At 41.7% G+C, this 20,367-nt stretch overlaps 1 protein-coding gene across 10 annotated transcripts in view; it reads left to right on the forward strand.

The window, feature by feature from the left end:
• The window catches only part of ctnna2 (catenin (cadherin-associated protein), alpha 2), a 564,720-nt gene that overhangs the window by 90,895 nt on the left and 453,458 nt on the right, over positions 1-20,367 (forward strand). For 7 of the 10 annotated variants that reach the window (XM_066656026.1, XM_066655991.1, XM_066656035.1 and 4 more), the window contains 2 exons: positions 7,628-7,750; positions 10,011-10,131. The gene's annotated coding sequence lies outside the window, so the exon portion shown is untranslated. Of the gene's footprint in view, positions 1-7,627; positions 7,751-9,725; positions 9,808-10,010; positions 10,132-20,367 lie in introns of those variants that run through there. The other 3 variants (XM_066655999.1, XM_066656072.1, XM_066656065.1) reach the window with 2 other exon arrangements.

The following is a 20,367-nucleotide window of genomic DNA, read 5'->3' on the forward strand; positions in this document are numbered from 1 at the left end:
AGCAATCTGTAGCTGGTTATGGATATAAGGTGTTGTTTTTAATACATCAGTTTTGAGAGTCTAGGGTGTTCTATTCTCTGGCTCTGTTAAAGATAAGGGTTCCCAATAGATTCTCAGTGTAAAGGTGTATATATTACCTCTTTATCAGTTAATTAAAATAAAACTCCTGGATACACTTAATACAGTATTAATGGAGGTGTCGCAGCTCTGTGTAGCGGAGCCATAAAGTCTTTAAATTGGTTACTTTTTTACAGAAAGTGTATGGGTTTTCCTTCTTGTTTTCCCCCTGTTCCGACAAAACACTGAAGCAAGTCTTTGAACACTGCGATTCACTTTTTAAAAGTGTTAGACTTTCCACACCCTGCCCCAATTAATTTCCATATAAATAACCATCAAATATACAAACCATGAAAGCCTAGTTTCCCTCCAAACAGCTGGGGGACATTCGAGTGATGTGCTTTTGAGTGATTGCAGGTTCTTATAACACAAGGACATGAAAGTGTTGTGTCCTCCTTGCAGTGCTTTATCAGTTTTTACTCACCATCGCACAAGTCAACATCAGCATCCATCTTTCTCCAGGCCCACTAAAGGACTGACAAATTTCAGAGAGCAGAGGGTGATGGGAATCAGAAGGATGTGGTTTATGCCCTACACCAAAAAGCAGCTTTAAACAGCTGTGAAGCCAAGTCTGTAAATAATTTAAAAATTAAAGGATATTATGTTGACGTTTGTAAACTTGAAATAATTAAAAATTACTGGGTTTCAAATTAGAATCTTCTACTATCAAATACTGCAGAAGGCAACACACACACACACACACACACACACACACACACACACACACACACACACAGCAGGTTGAATGGTTCCTTAGAACACAGTGTCATCTTGTGGTATGTTTTTGCACTTGTTATAATTGTATTAAAATATTTGTCTCCCTCTGCTGGTCACATGTTGTAAGGACAATGTGAGGGGAACCTGCTTCATTTGAAAACACGCTGAAATAGACTCAAAAATCCCTAACTTAGTTCCAATTCTCACTCTAAATTTGTAGCTGTTTATAACTAGCTCAGTATTTAACACTGTCTGTTAATAACAAACTCACTAAGGTGTGTACAGAAAACTGTGGAGTCATTTATTTGGTAGAAATGAATATGTAGTAATTTGACAAAAATAGTTTGTGTACAGAATAAAAAATGCAACAAGTCTTAGAATGTCCCTGTCCGTTACCTGCCACCACACATCCCTGCTTTCAGTCACTGGGTTTCCTATGAGCAGAAGTGGAAAGAGTACTAAAATACTCTACTCAAGTAAAAGTACTTTATCTCATACATACCCACTTCATATATGTAGTCATACATGTAGCAGGTAGTTTCGCAGTCACACAGCTCCAGGGGCCTGGAGGTTGTGGGTTCAATTCTCGCTCCGGGTGACTGTCTGTGAGGAGTTGGTGTGTTCTCCCTGTGTCCACGTGGGTTTCCTCTGGGTGCTCCGGGTTTCCTCCCACAGTCCACAAACACATGTTGGTAGGTGGATTGGCGACTCAAACGTGTCCGTAGGTGTGATTGTGTGAGTGAATGTGTGTGTGTGTGTGTGTGTCTGTGTTGCCCTGTGAAGGACTGGCGCCCCCTCCAGGGTGTATTCCTGCCTTGCGCCCAGTGATTCCAAGTAGGACCCACCGTGACCCTGAACTGGATAAGCGCTTATAGATAATGAATGAATGAATGATATTGAGAGAGAAAAAGAGAGAGAGAGAGATAAAGTCATTCTTATTTATATTGTTTTTGATCACATCATGTACCTGCATTTGCCGAATTAATAACATGTTACCAGCAGGTTGTTAGCTAGATTTTATAAATATTATAAATCCCTGGAAGGATATAATGTTCTTTTTAAGCGGTCCCTCAAATATGGCCAGCTCTTTCCAGAACCATTCAGAATCCGATGGTGTTTCACATTCAGGTGTCTGCACCGGTAACAGACTTGTCCAGCTCCATATTTCTTGTGATTTTAGTGGTAAATTGCGCTCCAGCCCATCATTCACTCCAGTAGTTATTGGTGAGCAGTTATTTTCTTGCATTTCTCTTGCATTTTCTATTTTTGCTCAGTAACGTATGTGATTTATAATATAGTGAAGTGCAATACGCATTATATACTTAAGTAAATTTAAGTTACAGATTTTAAAAACTACTTTAAAAAGTACAGACACACACACACAAAAAAATACTCAACTACAGTAACGTAAGGAAATGTAACCTGTTACTTTCCACCTCTGCACATGTTGGGTGGTAGATTGTCTGTGTGAAAGCGCCCCTGCTTGTGAGTGTGTGATGCCTAGACTGGCACGTTGTCCAAAGGTTTTTTCATTCTTATTATGATGTAAACTTAAGGGAGCATTGGATGCTTCCTCTGACACTAAGATTTTAATTCTGAAGACAGCAGAAAGTGTTTACTCTCGCTTCCCTCTAAGAGAGCTGAAGTGGCGGGGATGAGGGTCTCAGCTAGAGTGTCTCAGTAATCTCGCATGCAAGACTGAGTGTTGGTTGAAATGCTGACAAATAAGGCGGCTCGCTAGAAACTGGAACACACCCTGTAATGCCTTCTTTATTTGAACTCAGCCCTTACCATTTAATTTAGAAACGGGGTTTGTATTTTGTGCTGTTGTTTTAGACCATATACTATATGTGCTGCTTGAAAACATTTGCTTTACTTTACATTTACTTACCTTACATTCATTTATTCATTCATTCATGATCTGTAAGCACTTATCTAGTTCAGGGTCGCGGTGGGTCCAGAGCCTACCTGGAATCATTGGGTGCAAGGTGGGAACACACCCTGGAGGGGGCGCCAGTCCTTCACAGGGCAACACACACACTCACACCTACAGACACTTTTGAGTCACTAATTTACCTACCAACGTGTTTTTGGACTGTGGGAGTAAACCGGAGCACCCGGAGGAAACCCACACAGACACAGGGAGAACACAACAACTCCTCACAGACAGTCACCCGGAGGAAACCCACACAGACACAGGGAGAACACAGCACACTCCTCACAGACAGTCACCCGGAGGAAACCCACACAGACACAGGGAGAACACACCACACTCCTCACAGACAGTCACCCGGAGGAAACCCACGCAGACACAGGGAGAACACACCACACTCCTCACAGACAGTCACCCGGAGGAAACCCACACAGACACAGGGAGAACACACCACACTCCTCACAGACAGTCACCTGGAGGAAACCCACGCAGACACAGGGAGAACACACCACACTCCTCACAGACAGTCACCCGGAGGAAACCCACGCAGACACAGGGAGAACACACCACACTCCTCACAGACAGTCACCCGGAACGGGACTTAAACCCACAGCCTTCAGGTCCCTGGAGCTGTGTGACTGTGACACTACCGGCCACCCATTTACTTAACTTCTATGCTCAAGTTTACACTTTTAGTGAACAATAATGTACCTATACAGTACTCTTTTTCTGACTGTGTACGCACTCAGCTCATACCTAGTATTTGTTCAACATTTCATTCAAATACAGTTCAGGTGTTTCGGAATGTGCCATTATGTTACACAAAATAATTATGTGTACCTCACACTTACCGGGTTACATAGAATATAGAAGACTGTCGAAAAGATGTTGCTGAATTTAGCTAAATTAGAACCACAAGACTCTCTGCTAATTGCAAAACAGATAAAAGTAAAGAGGAAAGCAAGTGCTTCAGGTCTTAATTATCATTGCGAGGCCTGTTGCAGATGCTAGAAGGGAGAGGAAGAAAACACTTCAGTCTGAAGATAGCAGCACAGAAACAGAACTCAATTCTTTCAGAAGATGGATCTAGGCCCCTGACTTCGTCTGAACAAATCCTAGCAGTCTGATTGGTATTATCTCTTCTTGCTCTGCATTTGCACTCAGTGTAAAGTCTCTAGAGCTGATGCAATCAGATAATTGCGCCTTGCCTCATGCGTCAAATGCAAAGTGACTCATCTACCTGTAATTTGAGCTTTCACACAAGTTAGCTTGATTGCTATCTAGGGAGGGAATTGTTAACTTGGAAAGTGGATTTGCCTTTGGGACATTAAGTCAAAACCATGGCTTTTTTTCACTTACGCTAAAATTGATTCCTGGTTGGTCATTGGTCTGCTGTAAAAGAAGAGTTTGGACAGAAATGTACTTACTGACTATATATCACCTTTGTTCTCAGGCTGCGACCTATTAACACCTCTCTCTATAACATCTCTCTCATTGGAGGTTCATTAGCCTCATCACATGAGCTTAGTCACATACTTTTGGGGCTTTTGGTTCATTTTTATATGTGGTTTTCATATTTAGGGATAATTTCATCATCCTAGTTCCTGAAACATAATATGTATGTGAATGTGAGTGTGAACAACAGTGTGAAAGAGCAATATATTTCTGCAGACTTACCAGTGGCTGTGCTGCTGTTGGTTTAGAATTCAACTCCAATGTGTTCAGTATAATCAAATTAAACCTATTTAGTCTTTATTTCACTTTAATTGTTATAATTAACTATAATTAATTTAGCACAAGGGCGGCACGGTGGTGCAGCAGGAAGTGTCGCAGTCACACAGCTCCAGGGACCTGGAGGTTGTGGGTTCGATTCCCACTCCGGGTGAGTGTTTGTGAGGAGTTGGTGTGTTCTCCCTGTGTCCACGTGGGTTCCCTGTGTTCCTCCCACAGTCCAAAAACACACGTTGGTAGGTGGATTGGTGACTCAAAAGTGTCCGTGAATGTGTGATTGTGTGTGTTGCCCTGTGAAGGACTGGCGCCCCCTCCAGCTTACCCGCCTTGTGCCCAATGATTCCAGGTAGGCTCTGGACCCACCGCAACCTTGTTTGATGTTGAGCTGCTAGCAAGAAATCAGTGAGTTGTTGGGGGGGGGGTATGTATCAATATCAAAAATCATGTAAAAAACGCGCCCCCTCCAGGGTGTATTCCTGCCTTGCGCCCAATGATTCCAGGTAGGCTCTGGACCGACCGCGACCCTGAACTGGATAAGCGCTTACAGATAATGAATGAATGAATGTACAACTGCTACAGTTAAATAAACAATTGAAACGTGCTGGCTTTGTGTCTGAGTGCTAAATGGAGTCCGTTTGCTGAGGCTATCGTCTGTAACTTTACTTGGGCATTGCAAACAAAATTTAGTAAAAATGGTTGACATCATCACAATCTTAGTGTGTAGGACAATTTCCGACTGCCTGTGTAATAGAAGCTTTTAGAGTAAGTATTCTTTATGGTGGCTGATCAGAGGCCCTGTAGATACACCACCAATTAATAGCGAGCTGCCCTCTGTTCCAGTAGCAGCGGTGCTTCTTGCTACTGTAACAGCATGCACTGCTCCCTGTAGAGTGAGTTTGACTTGGCACTCATTAAATCCCCTTGTGTGGCTCACAGCTAATGCTCATGGCTAATGATGATAACCCAGAGTTGCATTTGTGCTCTATTTACAGCTGATCCCAGATCATTTTTATGGGCTCCTCTAATCGTTAAGCTGCGAATTTGGTTGAAGATCAGCATGAAATGGCAATTTCCTTTCAGCGGGTTTCTCTTTGCCCTGACTTCTGAAGAAAAAGCGATTGGGTTGGGCCCTCTAACCCACCACCATCCCTACAGGGCTGTGCTGGGGTTCGGCGATACCCACCACCTGTGGCCGGCTGGAAAACAGGATAAAAGCTCTGCGATTCCCTCACATCTCAACCCAGACCAAATCTGTTTAGAGTGGCACAGCTCTGAAGGCATGGAAAGCCTCAGCATGGAAGGGCATGGAGATTGTCTCATAAAACTCTGATGCTTTAGTATCAACAACAGAAGGGGAAGCTGTGGTCATTGAATAAATGAGGTCTGGTCTCTTGGATATTATATTGTACTGTGTTGATATCTGTATATGTGAGTGTGTGTCACCCTGCGAAGGACTGGCGCCCGCAGGGTGTGTTTCTGCCTTGCGCCCTGTGATTCTGAGTAGGCTCCAGACCCACCGTGACCCTGACCTCGATAACCGGTGACAGACAATGCATGACTGATAGTATTGATGCATTTAATAATAATAATAAAAAAGTAAATAGAATGGAGTACAGCTTTATCTGCGTGGTGCCTGTTGTCACTCGGCCACTAAGCCATAAAAGGGTTTTCTTGTAGAGCATTATTTCTCTTTAAATTCATGTTCTTAAAGCCACCACCCGCGGTTCTATGTAATGCACAATGTTTCATTTTTTCTTTCTTTCTTTCTTTGGTCTTTTTTTATCTGTTGTGTTTTTTTTTAACTGAAGATCAAATCACTGCTTCTTTATTAGCTTGTCTTTTGAACATTATTGCAAGGAATATTACAAAAACTTTCAAAATAATGAACTGATTTTGAAATGAGATAGGAACAGAATATAAATATTAAATAAATATTTAGGGATGCATTATGCATCAGTTACATATTAAATTGGAAGAATTTTCAAAGGGCTATTTATTAATGTTGCATATAAACACTACTATCTCATATCTAATCAGCCCTAGCATGCTGGCTGTCATTATTATGAAGACTCAAAGCCCAGACATCAGAAATTGCAGTGTTCCACTAGAATAACAGGCAGCTGAGGAAGAGGGAATTCAGCACCACGGACAGCAGCCACCTGCCAGACAGCCCTGGCCACGTGGGTGGAGAGAGGCATCTAAAATCAATCATCAAAAGCACCTGCAGCCATACTCAGTAGGCTGCCTTACGGAGGAACAGTGCTGAAACTATTAGGACTGCCATGGCTGACCTAGCTTTTATGTATTCAAATCAACTGCAAAGTGGCTTTGCCTTGCGGATAGACTTGCTTAACTTTTACCTGCTCTGTTCTCGTCTCCCCTCGTCTTCCTCTATTTTGCATTTTGCAAATAGGGCGCTCAAACAGCACTTTTCGTGCTTGTTTATCTGTGTCATGTGCTAATAAGCTAAGGTCATTAGCATAATACTGTGAATGAAAGTATGCTATATTTGAAAACACACCTTGAGTATTCTCTGTTTCTTTTATTTTATTTTGTTTATTGTTTACCTTGGTCTAAATCAAGATGGCAAATATATTATGATAGTCTGCCCCCTACATTCATGGCACATAACAAATGGAGGAGAAATTCCTTTTGAATATAGTGAAGGGAAAAGGAAGTGTGTTCTGGCTGATTGAAGATCATGGTGAGAAGGGGCTGGGCTGATATGCTTCCCTTTCTGACAACATGACAAGAGCCTCTTCAGGCTTCCTCTTATTTGCATATTACTGATGAATATGACAAAAGTGAAGCTTAGCTGAAAATTAATTTTAATTGGATGGCTTTTTTTCCTTTTTTTTTGTGCTTCACTGGCACCGTGTCACTTTTGAATGGACACAGGAGAATGAGGATGGCTACTGATGAGTTACTCAGGTGGGAATAAGGATGTTCCTCCCTGATTAAATGCCTGATATTCTTTTTGATTGCTCCTCTTTTTTTTTAATCTTTCCGACCTTAGACAATTGAATTAGCCGTTAGCTTGAAGTGCTTGACACATGGGTTCTATAAGCTTTTCCATGGTTGCATTTCGTCGTTTGATTTTCTCTTGTTTTTGTCCCCATTTTTTAACAGAGTCTCATAAACCATTGGACCGTCACGCTGGTGAGAATGGTACACCCACAAGGATACACGTGGTCAAAGCCGATCGACCCAAAAAGAGGCTACGAAGGAGTCAAGCAAAGCCTGTCCACTGAGGTGAGGCAGAAAAGTTTGGCCTTTCGCTTCTCATCAGCATCACTGCAGCTCCATTCAAGCAGCACAGAGCAGAGCTGCTGTGGCTACTAGGTCATAGGCAGCTCCGCTCAAGCTTGTGCATATAAAGTGGAGGCATACGGGGACTCTCTCGTTCTCAAGTTAGAGACTAGGCTGTGTATTACATTCATTCATTCATTCTCTGTAACCGCTTATCCAATTCATGATTCCAGAGCCTACCTGGAATCATTGGGTGCAAGGCAGGAATACACCCTGGAGGGGGCGCCAGTCCTTCACAGGGCAACACAGAAACACACATTCACTCACACACTCACACCTACGGACACTTTTGAGTCACCAATTCACCTACCTACGTGTGTTTTAGGACTGTGGGAGGAAACTGGAGCACCCGGAGGAAACCCACACAGACACAGGAAGAAAACACCACACTCCTCACAGACAGTCACCCGGAGCGGGAATCGAACCCACAACCTCCAGGACCCTGGAGCTGTGTGACTGCGACACCACCTGCTGCGCCACCGTGCCGCCATTTGTCTTAAAATGTCATATTAAAATAATTATTCCTATCCATATTCAGAACAGTAAAATCTGTGATGGCTTAGTACTGTTCTTAAAATGCTTCATATTTTGAATGTAATATCTATAGCTCTAGATCTGTTATAGTTTAACACTACATTAATCTCGCTAATATTAAAAAAGAAAAATTATATTTAGGCCTTTAAATTCAGTCAATGGAAAGAAAGGGAGTTTTGTTGAAAGCACTGCAGACCCAACCACTCAGGAACCAGGACAAACTAAAAAAATAGTACATTCATTGTAGTCCAGAAGCCCTGCCCTCCCCTCCTCCCATCACCACTCATTGCTGACCACAGTGTAGCAGGTTAAGTGGTCCTGGGCATTGGGCACTCATGTAAAGTCAGCAAAAGTGCTGCACACAAAAGGTAGGGCGAGGTGATATGGTCTGGGTGCTGGAACAGCTGTTGCTGGTGTTCAGTGTGAACCTGCCTGTGTTTTCCCCCTGCCCTTTGTTCATCTGGTTTTCTGTATCTGCCGCTCCAGGGCTGTAAAAGAGCAGCCTCTTAACAATGAGCTGCTATTGTAGACAAACAAATAAGCATTAGCTGGTAAATGTAATAGAGCATTGTGGGTAATCAAGGGTTAATTATATGCATCAAGTTACCCATGCAGAACAGCTCATATTATATTCATTATTTGTATGGATGTGATGTTATATTGTAGTTCAGTAATATCTCTGCCAGGTTGTAGGCACATGTTGAAGATTATTTAGCCCAGAAGACTTTTTAAATGCAGAGACCACTGTCATTAATGTTTTTAAAAACAGTGACTTCAACATACTTGCAAATTATATGAGATAAAAAGAGGTTGAACATTGCTGAGGGAAAAACTGGTGCTATTTTTGTACCTAAAACCACAGATGTTTTATAATTGGACTTAAAAGAGAATTTTATTTTTTTATTGGGCTGTGGGACCAGGATTCATGTAAGTAGATCTGCATCTTTTCTGTTGACATTGGGGTTTATCATGCATGTGTCAGCAGTGACAGGGTATCGGGATAAATATATCCTCTAGTGATGTAAATATGTAAAGTCTGTAGAGTGATAACTGTGTATAAAATATATTAAATCAACAGTTTTGCCTGATTGGACAGATACAGACCTGTGTGGATAAAATACCATACGGGTCATAATAAAGGTGAGATTAACAGCATTTTAGAGAACTGTTCCCTGAATGGGCGGCACAGTGGTGCAGCAGGTAGTGTCGCTGGGACCTGGGACCTGGAGGTTGTGGGTTCGATTTCTGCTCAGGGTGAGTGTCTGTGAGGAGTTGGTGTGTTCTCCCTGTGTCTGTGTGGGTTTCCTCCGGGTGCTCCGGTTTCCTCCCACAGTCCAAAAACACACGTTGGTAGGTGGATTGGCGACTCCAAAGTGTCCGTAGGTGTGTGTGTGTGTGTGTGTTGCCCTGTGAAGGACTGGCGCCCCCTCCAGGGTGTATTCCCGCCTTGCGCCCAATGATTCCAGGTAGGCTCTGGACCCACCGTGACCCTGAACTTACAGATAATGTATGAATGAATGCTCCCTGAATACTTAATACTGAATACGTAATGTCTATGACTTTCAGATTTGACTTAAATTAATTTAAAGTATGTTTTATGCATCACATTCCACAGTTGTCAATTTTAATTGCAGTATTGAAAAAATCTATTTCATTTCATTCCTTTGAGCTTTATGGAAAAATCAAGCCTGGCATTTCAGCACTCTTGTATGCACTTCACCGGCTGATGGGGGTGATGGATGGATACCAAATGCTTCACTCTTCACACTCTTGACTCTTATTATCAGTCAGTAAGTATGCTCTTGTTAAGCTAGCTGATGCAGGCCACTCACAACTACAACTATACACACACTGCATACACTGAAAGCCAAATCGGTTGATTTAATAGTGACTCTGATGAGCTTAAGCGCTACTAATTAATGAAGACGTGGTCTGTGCTTGACTCTGTGATTACCTGATGAGGTTCTAGATTGTCACCAGACGCTGATGAAAGTTTCCACAAAAGCCTTTTTGTTTTTAGAAATATTTGTGGGTGTGTGTGTGTGTGTGTTGCCCTGTGAAGGACTGGCGCCTCATCCAGGGTGTGTTCCTGCCTTGCGCCCAGTAATTCCGGGTAGGCTCCGGACACACTGTAACCCTTAACTGGGTAAGCGGTTACAGACAATGAACGAATGAATGAATGAATGAATTCTGTGCAAAGAATTCAAAAGGCAGTACAATTATAAATGAAAATCATTATCTACAGCTGTTGTAAGGGCCAATATATTTTCATAAACGGTAAAGCATTAGAGCACCCCACTTCACCCCAGTGTCACTGTACTGTTTTCTAATCATCTCCATGCATGCACCTCACATCCTAAACTACATCTGCAGTAAAATTGCCCTGGCTCGTAACAACACTCCTTTGTGAAAAATCAATGAAAATTTACTTTTTACATTCCCTTTAAAGGGCTTGACCCCTATTATCGTTCTGGCCATCTCAGTAACAGAGAGTCGTGCCAGCAGCTCCCTGGACGTTGCGCATGCCTTCAGGTCAAATACCTCATTATACACCTGATCACAGCCCGTCTGCTCTGGCTTTAATCCCCACAGCTAATGTGACAAACGCAAGCAATTCAAATAAGCACCAGGCACAGTGGTTGGCACCTATTGATCTCAAACACCCATTTCCTGTGTGGTCCAAAATGAAATTGCAAGTTAATGGTCCAAACATATGAATGACTAATGAATGGTGTCAAAATAAAACTGTCCTTTTGGGAACATTCATAAATCTTTCTTATAAATCTTACACAAATTCTTTTGTAATGTTACACACTCTAACCAGCATTTCCCAAAATGAGGAAACACTTATTGTGTTTCATGTGGTGGATCTACGTATATGACAAATGTACAAGTGTATATGGCTAAAGACAAAAGGAAGCTTGCTGCCACTATTTATCAGGACTTTTAGTTTTGTCTTGAGAAATTTAGATTTTGTCTTGCTATAAGGTACATTTTAACTTCATGCTAAGCTTCTGTCTTAAGTTGTTTTGCCTCTTTCTTTAAGCATCATCATGGACTGAAGGTTTTAGTAAAAGGAAACTGACTGGCTGTATTCTGTGGAAGAAAGCCATTGCAATAATGACTGTAACAGTAGTGAGCATAGCAAGATCACAGAAGTTAGACAATGAAACTGAAACCCCTGTCATTGTAGTGTGGGAGGTTTCATGGCTAAATTGGAGCAGCCTGGTGGCCAATCTTCATTATTTGCACATTGCACCAGTAAGAGCATGTGCATCCAATAGTTCAAACATTGTGTCCTGAAGGTGGTGCCGTGTATCAGAATGAAAATGCACCAATACACACAGCAAGACTGGTGAAAGACTGGTTTGATGAACATGAAAGTGAAGTTGAACATCTCCCATGGCCTGCACAGTCACCAGATCTAAATATTATTGAGCCACTTTGGGGTGTTTTGGAGGAGCGAGTCAGGAAACGTTTTCCTCCACCAGCATCACGTAGTGACCTGGCCACTATCCTGCAAGAAGTATGGCTTCAAATCCCTCTGACCACTGTGCAGGACTTGTATATGTCATTCCCAAGACGAATTGACGCTGTATTGGCCGCAAAAGGAGGCCCTACACCATACTAATAAATTATTGTGGTCTAAAACCAGGTGTTTCACTTTCATTGTCCAACCCCTGTATTTTACATCATTAAGGGTGGTGACGCTAGTCAGTTTTGTATATGTTTTTTCCTCAGGAGAGCCCCCTCATGTAGCAACACAAACTTTTTTCACTGCAACTATTCTTGAGATGGTGAAAAAAACATTTCTCCTTTGTGATAACAATCTCTCTCCCTCTCTCTTGCACCTGAACCAGTTTCACCACCAGTAAGTAAGCTCGTACATCACTTTGTGGGGACAGCAGCACTTCAGTGGCTTTGTAAATGACTTCAAACTAGGCTTGACCACAAGCTATGTGCCCAAGCCAAAAAAGGGAAAGACTCTAGTAAGTACTTACCAACAGTTGGGGAAAAATTCTCTACAATTTTTGAAGAAAAACTGAGGCTTCTTTAAATAGACAGGATAATAATATGTTCATAATTATTGCATGGAAAGCTGATAGCATTTATCTGTACTGTAGTACAATGTTGCTGTCACACAGCTCTAAGGTCCCGAGGTTGTGGTTTCACACCCTGTGAAGAGTTGTGTTCTCCCAGTGCCTGTGTGTGTTTCCTCTTGCTGCTGTAGTTTTCTCCCAGAGTTCAAACTCAGGTATTGGAAGGTGGATTAGTTGTACAAATGTGTCCATATGTGTGAGGATGCCTTGTGATGGACTAGCTATAAATCCTGTGTGTGTTCCTGCCTTGTGCCCAGTGATTCCGTATCGGCTTTGGAACCACAGCAACCCTGAGCAGGATGAAACGTTTACTGTATATAAATGAATGAAATGTGTTAGATCAGGGCTACACCATGTCTGTAATTGCCTACATGTTCAGTAGAGTGATGCAGAACTATGTTATAATTATAGAAAGGGTACATGTTTATTCATACATCTATCTGAATAGTGCTTTTTCAGAGGCCTTCAGCTTGAGCCCAGTGTTTCAGTTAATAATTGAGAGGCTAAATGGATTTTATTGACCAGGCGGTACTGCTAGCATAGGCATTGCTGTTTCTCGCTTGACAGGCCTTGACACAAGCCCCTGGGCTTACTGAAATGAGTAATGTTACACTCTAGAGAATCTAGAGAATGGACAAGAAATCTCCTTCTTCTTCAGAGTCTGGGTTAAAGTCTTTTAAACTACTGTTTACTACTGCTGTCCTACATCAAAAAAATCATATAATCTAATCTTTTATATTCTTCTTTCAGAATAAAACAGTAATCTAAAGAAAAGGTAATGTTCAGATTTATAAAATCAGCATTAAACACCCCATCATTAGCTGACATTACTAACCAGCTAAGTTTGTTAAAGGGCTGTCATTTACTTTAGTCAGTGTTTATTCATTTACCTGGATATTGGGGGGTAATGCTCTATTTTTATTCTATTTCTCCGTAAGGTCTTCTCGACTGCTACACACTGTTTCGGACCTACAGTGTGGAGTTGTCTGTTCAAAGTGGAAGAATGGTCTTAAACACCTGTGGATGTTTATCTGAGAAGAAGTGGGATTGGAGCTGAGTGTTAGTTGTCTACTAGAAATGTACTGTTTATACACATGCAAACGCATAAGTTCTGTACAGCTTGTTCCTCCTTACAGTAACTGTGAAGGACCAATTTGTGGATGGCGCGCAGGTCGGCTAAAAGAAGTTGCAAGGCTAGTAGCGCCACTCAGTTGCCTTTTTCTTTAACTCAGCTTTCTTTTCTTACTCATCTATGTCTTTGTGTTCAAAAATGACCTGCTTGTCAAGTTTTGTCAGGAAAACATGCTGGTAGGCAGAGTGCTTCAGAGAAACAATCACACTCCGAGCAAGAAAGAGGCTCAGGGAATTATAATTGCCATTCATGTACAGAGCAGCACAGTGACAGAGTGCAGTGTATGGGACATGGGATGGAGGGCCTCCTATAGAGCGAGAATGAAAGTCAGCAGGTAGCTGTTGCTGATCTAGTGGGGGAGGGCTTGGATCTGTGTTCTCTGCAGTGCAATGAGATGTGACAGCTGGCCCGCTGCAGCAGAATGCTAAGAGAAGACATATTTCTGTGTATTTTGCACAATTTGTCTGTCGCTCACATAAGCTTGTGCCAAGAGCAGCCCGCACAGACTTGAATGCGTAAATCCAATCTTGGTGTGGTCGTCTGGGTGATGAAATTTGGATTCTTTTCAAATGAGCAGATTGTATGTGTTCAAATGTATCTTTCAAAATAGCAGTAAATTGGAAACTTCTATCTGAATTTTGATTAATAAAAGGATATAGGAATGTTTGTTTAATGATATCACAATCAAACAGGCTGCATAATGATAGGCTAATCAGGGAATGCAAATAAATAAATAAATAAATGAAATCCAGCATGATTTGTTCACTGGAAGTCTCACAAGGTGAGAACAAAAATCAACAGGTTTTGTGAATAGAGGTGGTCAGGTTTCTTTTAGGTACTAGTTTATAGGTTGAATTCATGCAACAACAACAAAAAAATATGATCAGGACTTTTAGCTTGATTAATTAACAAGATTGTTCTTTTGTAGCATGGATGCAGATCTGTGAAAAAGCCCTTCAAAGACACGCTCACCAGAACTAAACTTGCTCATCCCCTTTGCGTTTTAGTTCCTTCTTAATGAATAAAAAGATTTAGAATGTAAAAGGGCTGGGATTTTAAGTGGTTAATCCTGTGGAAAATGATAAGTGAAGAAGAGTCTCCTATTAGTCTCCCCATTGTCATCGTCTGTCATTTTTTTCTGTGGTTATGTATATCACTTATTGAACTTTAATAGGTGAGTCTGGTCCCTGTGCACCTTCCTCCTCAGCCATAACATTAAATCACTTTGGCAGTTTGGTTCCGCCGTCCTCTGTTTCACTGGGGCATAATAGTGCGATACACACACTGATTTATGAGGCTTTAATGCAGAGTGCCCTGCCAGCCGTAACGCAGCTCAGCCTTCAGGTGAAGTTAATGGAAGCCAGTGTTTTACTGGCAGGCTGGACTGTGGCTTTAGGCCCTTTAAGCCTTGAAAGAGCAGCAATAGTCAGGGTGGTGTTCCACTACCTAAAATACACGGGCTAACACTGAGACAAAAATCAATTTTACACACTTTTACTTTTAACGTAATTGGGTTTAATGAACCAAGACATGTTTATGTCTGAGCTTTTGTAGTGGAGCTATATGGCTAGAGTAGTTAACAAGTAATTCTAATGCCTATATCAACAGATTAACACCTACATCATCCCACATTTATTATGCTTTGTTGTTAAATGACTCCGATACAATTGATTATCTCACATAGTTCATAGCAGGACATCACACACTCATCTGCTCTCTCTCACTCTCTCACCCCATGAGCGTGTATTTCTGGACTCTGGGAGGAAACCTTAGCACATGGAGTAAATCAATGCAGACACAGAATGAAAACACTAATCTCCTCACAGACATTGAGGCAAAGCAAGTATAAAACACAAGAAGCCTGGAGCAGTGCGAGAGTGACAATACCTGATGCAACAACACCATCCTGCCCTGTTTCTGATGCTGTGATCAATAGACATGGGAAAAAGCATATAGCATAGGTAGAAACAGCACAGCTATAAATTAAGGCCCTTGCTAGTGAAAATCAAGTATGTGCACTTGTTAACATGTCATATATGTGTGTGTGTGTGTGTGTGTGTGTGTGTGTGTGTTGCCCTGTGAAATCCTCCCACAATCCCAAAACACACGTTGGTAGGTGGATTGGTGACTCAAAAGAGTCCGTAGGTGTGAGTGAATGTGTGTGTGGTGCCCTTGTGAAGGATTGGTGCCCCCTCCAGGGTGTATTCCCGCCTTGCGCCCAATGATATTAGGTAGGCTCTGGGCCCACTGCGAGCCTGAACTGGATAACGCTTACAGATAATGAATGAATGAATATATATATATATATATATATATATATATATATATATATATATATATATATATATATATATATATATATATATATATATATATTTTTTTTTTTTTGTAGTGAGACAAAGTTTATCTCGATTTCCTGGACTCTAGAAATAGTCCTATAGTTTCATGAATATTTAATAATAATAATAATAATAATAGGAATAATTAATGTTATCATACAGGATGGGTTTTTTTTTGTATAAGTTTGTTTCATCTCCTCAGCCTATACAAAAAGGACAAGACAGGTTCTAAGTGAATCTACATGACAGTAGTTGTTCTGAGTGCCAAAGGTCAAGCTCTCTCTCATAGTTTGGAATTGATCAATGTCTGTCTCAACACAGCTGCTTAAAAAAACCAGCAGCAACAACAAAAAAAGCTGGCCTCGCTTGGTGAAAGAGAATCAGAAATCACAGACGAGTGTTATGTAGAGAATTTTTAAATATTAAGATCTATACACTCACTGATCTCATTTACAGAGTGAATACATTTGTTCCAAAGATCTTTTGCCCTTTTTGGGAGCAATTAAATTTACATGGAATCATGGGATACTTTTTTTTTCTCATGCTCCTCTGTGTTTAATTTCTGTCTGGCTCGACATTATCTCTAGTTATGTCCCGTCTCACCTGACAGAATTACACACTCAATTACCAACTGTTTTTACCCAACTATCATCTGACAATGTTAGTCCCATCCACATTCAAATATCTGTACTTTTTATGATATTTTAGGGAAAAAAACAACTTGCTCATGCAACAACTCACTTAACAATTTTCATTAGTGGAAGAATAGAGCCCACACTCCATTGCCATTATACTGCATACCAGGCTAGACTGGGTTTAGAGACCCCTGCAGAAGGTGGGAGCTGAGAGGCAGCTGGCCATAAAACTGTAGTATGAACCCTAGTGACATTATACAGAGAACCCACACGTCCTGTTCGACCATGTCCTAGTAAATGTTGGGCTGAAAGTAGTGCCTTCACTAGGCTGAAAGAAACCCACCAGAGGCTGGCAGCGGTACAGCACAGGTTATGCCTTTGGAGGTAAGAATGCTTATGGTGGTAAATTTGGATGGGCTGAAACTAACTCATCCTGGAGTATTTAATGCAGTCCAGATGCATGGGTTTTAACACAGAGGAGATGTGTAAAATTCTTCATTACAACCATTCCCCTGATAAATTAATGCAATGCATTATGTTTGTGAGCAAGCAAAGTGAAACCTCAAATTCATCTCAGTGTATTGATCAGTCTGGGGCCATTAGTATTTGACTTTGCGGTGCTGGCAGAATCAAAGCAGTGACTGATTTTAGACACATTCATCTCGTGTCACATAGCCACACTGTTGCAAACCAATTTTTGTTTTTGTTTTTGGTGTCTGGATTTTCTCTTTGGTTGTTATGTTGTCATTTTCAGTTGATGTATTAAAATGAGAAAATCCTGTCAGTTTTATTGGACCTAAGCCTTTAATGAAACTCCACATTGTTAGATTCGCTAAAGCCACTGCCGGGATGCAGATGTAGTAATGGTGTTATTTGCAGAAAGATTGATTATAGCGTTTTTGTTTGGAATGAATGTGGTGTATTACCGCTGATACCCACAGTCGCCCAATACGCTTAAAACTAATCTTCTGCCCCACAAGAGAAAGGAGATAAAACAGGGTGGAGTGTGTTTGTAGAGTGGGTGGCTACTCAGCTGTGGTCAGTTGGATATTTCTTGTCACTGGCTGAGGTAATTGACTGTGTGCTTCGGATTTGGAGTTTTATTAGTCTGGTGACTGACATAAAAGCCAGGCAGACAATGCTGAAACGACTTTTGCTTGTGTTATTTGCCATAGCTTTGGTTGCCTAGTAGTTACACATAACACATTACATATTACATGTAATTAGGTTTCATTGTAAATCATTTCTCATCTGAAATGATAAGATGGATAAATAAATGGAACACGGATAAAAATAAGCTAGTTTATTGTACAACAGGATCCAAATGTGTACATCTTTTTTACAAAACAAATATCTTACATGGGTGGCATGGTGGCGCATCAGGTGATTGGTGGATTCTCACAGTCACACAGCTCCACGGGCCTGGAGGTTGTGGGTTCGATTCCTGCTCCAGGTGACTGTCTGTGAGGAGTGTGGTGTGTTCTCCCTGTGTCCGTGTGGGTTTCCTCCGGGTGCTCCGGTTTCCTCCCACAGTCCCAAAACACACGTTGGTAGGTGGATTGGTGACTCAAAAGTGTCCGTAGGTGTGAGTGAATGTGTGTGTGTGTGTGTTGCCCTGTGAAGGACTGGCGCCCCCTCCAGGGTGTATTCCCGCCCTGCGCCCAATGATTCCAGGTAGGCTCTGGACCCACCGTGACCCTGAACTGGATAAGCGCTTACAGATAAAGAATGAATGAATGAATATCTTAAATCAAACACATTATTAAAGAAGCCACATACAAAAGTATGTAGCTGTAGTACTGTATTCATGCAGGAAAGAGGTGTACACCTGCATCAGGTAAATTCAGTGCCTCACTTTTGTCAGTGCTAAAGTCAGTGTGCAGCCATGCCTGACAATGCAATGTTTGAAGTTTTTGAAGTCTGTTTACGGCTGTTATCACAATCTAGGAACTTGTTCCCATTTGTTTGTTGCTTTGTTTTCTTGTCCTGAGTTGATATGTAGTCATTCAGTGAGATAGCAGTAATACATTTTGTCATTTTGAATGTTATCATCTTCCTGTGGTGGATTAAATCAAGCCTCTCTATGTGTGTGCATAGACTCGAATGTACCACCTTCCCAGCAACAGTAGCTCTGTACATTTTGAAGCAGCCAGAAGACTTGTCATTGAACCCTGCCAATATATTAAGGCAAATAACATAACTGCTCTAACACACAGGAATGAAACTAGACAAACACTTTGATGTTCCACTGAATTGAACAGAATGGTGTCAGTTGAAATATCTATGCACTGTCCAGATTTCTTTGCATTTGCAGCAGCTTTATTGAGGTTGGACAGTTTTTACAACAAAATTTGGACTCCAGACTTCATCTATAGCACACACACACATACACACACGCATGCCTTGAGTAGGTTGCAGCCAGATTGGTGTCTGTGGTGGTTTGGTTTATTTGCATATATAAAGGCCAATTAGCTCTGAATGTTTAGGGATGAGAACACACTGTTCCTTAATTGACCTGCCCCAATTTTTTCCTGATGGTTCAAGCAATTGGACGAGCCACAAGGCTGCTTCTCTTCTATAGCTGCCACACTGAACATCCATCCATCCATTATCTGTAACCGCTTATCCAATTTAGGGTCGCGGGGGGTCCAGAGCCTACCTGGAATCATTGGGCGCAAGGCGGGAATACACCCTGGAGGGGACGCCAGTCCTTCACAGGGCAACACAGACACACATTCACTCACACACTCACACCTACGGACACTTTGGAGTCACCAATCCACCTGCAACGTGTGTTTTTTGGACTGTGGGAGGAAACCGGAGCACCCGGAGGAAACCCACGCAGACACGGGGAGAACACACCAACTCCTCACAGACAGTCACCCGGAGCGGGAATCGAACCCACCACACTGAACATAAGAACATTCAATTTGGACTATTATAGGTCATATACAGGGGTTGGACAATGAAAGTGAAACACCTGGTTTTAGACCACAATAATTTATTAGTATGGTGTAGGGCCTCCTTTTGCGGCCAATACAACGTCAATTCGTCTTGGGAATGACATATACAAGTCCTGCACAATGGTCAGAGGGATTTTAAGCCATTCTTCTTGCAGGATAGTGGGCAGGTCTCTACGTGATGCTGGTGGAGGAAAACGTTTCCTGACTCTCTCCTCCAAAACACCCCAAAGTGTCTCAATAATATTTAGATCTGGTGACTGTGCAGGCCATGGGAGATGTTCACCTTCACTTTCATGTTCATCAAACCAATCTTTCACCAGTCTTGCTGTGTGTATTGGTGCATTGTCGTCCTGATACACGGCACCGCCTTCAGGACACAATGTTTGAACCATTGGATGCACATGGTCTTACTGGTGCAATATGCAATTAATGAAGATTGGCCACCAGGCTGCTCCAATTTAGCCATGAAACCTCCCACACTACAATGACAGGTGTTTCAGTTTCATTGTCTAACCCCTGTATATTTTATAATGACTCAACATGTTTTTTACAAACGCAGGTGAATGAAAATTAAACCCTAAAAACATGTAATCTGTGTTTAACTGGACAAAGTTCAAGGCCATAATATACCCTATTTATGTGATATACAATGTTAGTCAGATATCAGTGGAAGTTACAGTTAAAATGCTTCCAAAATGTAGAAAATATCTTGGTGCACTTTTACCAATGTTCTATATACTCAACTAACCAAAGAAAAGACACGTTTACACAAAAGAATTTCAGAGGAATGATCAGCTGTTTCCAAATATTGCAAGCCGCAGGTGTGTGAGTCTGTGTGTGTTTGTGTGTGTGTGTGT

This window comes from Hoplias malabaricus, chromosome 2 (assembly GCF_029633855.1).
Source record: "Hoplias malabaricus isolate fHopMal1 chromosome 2, fHopMal1.hap1, whole genome shotgun sequence".
Classification (NCBI taxonomy): domain Eukaryota; kingdom Metazoa; phylum Chordata; class Actinopteri; order Characiformes; family Erythrinidae; genus Hoplias; species Hoplias malabaricus.